The 1,688-nt window shown below is 37.3% G+C and overlaps 1 pseudogene; it reads right to left on the reverse strand.

The window, feature by feature from the left end:
• Positions 1-1,688, reverse strand: part of LOC109299826 — a 309,233-nt pseudogene that overhangs the window by 1,018 nt on the left and 306,527 nt on the right.

Below are 1,688 nucleotides of genomic sequence, written 5' to 3' on the forward strand. Positions count from 1 at the left end.
AGATGAACACCTTGCTGGGGTCATTTCACCCCAGTACTCTTTCCTGCCATGGCAGGGGGTCGGACTAGATGATCTGCTCAGGTCCCTTCCGACCCTAGAAACTATGAAACTATGAAATGACTTAAACAGTAATTCTATCCCAGAGGCCCACATATATTAAGTCAGACTAGGTGATACTATCTGGAATTTATGGACCTTTGTTATAAGAAGAAAAATAATTTCCACTGACTCAAATTACAAAATTACTTTGTGCGTTACACACATTAATAAATCGTTAGCACATTTTGCACTTTATTATTAGTAAGCTAGATTAAATTTTCTCGTTTGCTCACCAAAGGTATGAACCAGTTTTTATTTAATGTTCCTAATTTTGTTTTATCTTTCATCTGCCAACAGCTGGCTTTGACTTTATTTTGATGGATATAATCAGCATGCCGTACTTCCTGTATTCCATTCCTTGTGCTAACATCATACCTGTTATGATGAACTCTCTGCCTCTACTTTTCAGTAGCCTATAGTGGGACTTTTACACTCCAAGACCAGCAATGATTCCCTCAAAACTGCCCAGTATCTTAACTACTTCCTTATGTGGCTTCATCTTTGCAAACATTTTGGCTTGTAGTTTTACTTTTAAGGAAAAGAATAGGTAATAATTAAGCCATATAGATTTTTTTTCAAAGGAATTTCTAAAACAAAATATGTTGTACTCATACAGCACAGTGATTTACAGGAACACAGTAACACCCTTTTATGTTGTTTTCTGCCTCCATTTCCTTAAAACATTATTTTGGATTCGGTCAGCATTTTCTTCAGTGCTCCAGGTCCATAAAACCTCATCCCTCCAGCTCAGGCACTCTCTTCAGTCATGGAGTTCAATCCTTTATGACTCCTTCAGGCATCTTCTTTCAACTTTGACTGGCACTCACTCAAAAATCATGTCCTTTTGCCTCATTCATCATCTCATCCTTCCATGATTCTGTGTTTCTCTTCTGTGTTCCCTTTTGGGAATTCTGAGTCTCCACTATATGCAGTCTAGAGAGAACTGTATGTATGTGGATAGCAGCAACCCCATTGTTTTTTTTTTTGTGCAACAAAATGTCCCTTATTCAGCTCAGAAGTTGATACTTTTCCCTCTCTCATATAAGAACCATGGTGCAAGAAAGCAGTAAAGAATAACATCAGCATCTAGTGTGTATACAGAGAGACTACCTAAATGGTAGACCCAATAACCCATTGTTTGACCCAATAATTGGCTTCTGATGTGAATTAAGGAAGCAGCAACTTTAACAGAATATTATTTCACCATTTGGGGCCTTTTTTCCCCTTCAGAATGACCTTTCCTTCCCTGTGTCCATCCTATATGATTTATTTGCTTGTCAGACCTTTTGTCATTTTCTAGTTGTCTAGCATTTTTAGTCTGTTCTTTCTGTTATATAAGAGCAATTCTGGTACGTTTTGTGTTCCTTTGCTGTGTGTTGGTGGTTCAACTTAACTAGTAGTCATTGCATAGATCCTCCATGTTATGGTAATGTTAAAGTGATGTTGTGGCCATGATTGTCCTGGAATTATGTAAAGGGGATGGGTTTTTTTAAGGTATTATCTTTTATTGGACCAACTGCATATTTGGGTAAAGTTAGACAAAACTTTTAGCTTGTTTAACTAATCCTAACTATGCAGTTGGTCCAGTA

This window comes from Gavialis gangeticus, unplaced genomic scaffold, assembly GCF_001723915.1.
Source record: "Gavialis gangeticus isolate Ggan-Ray unplaced genomic scaffold, GavGan_comp1, whole genome shotgun sequence".
NCBI lineage: Eukaryota > Metazoa > Chordata > Crocodylia > Gavialidae > Gavialis > Gavialis gangeticus.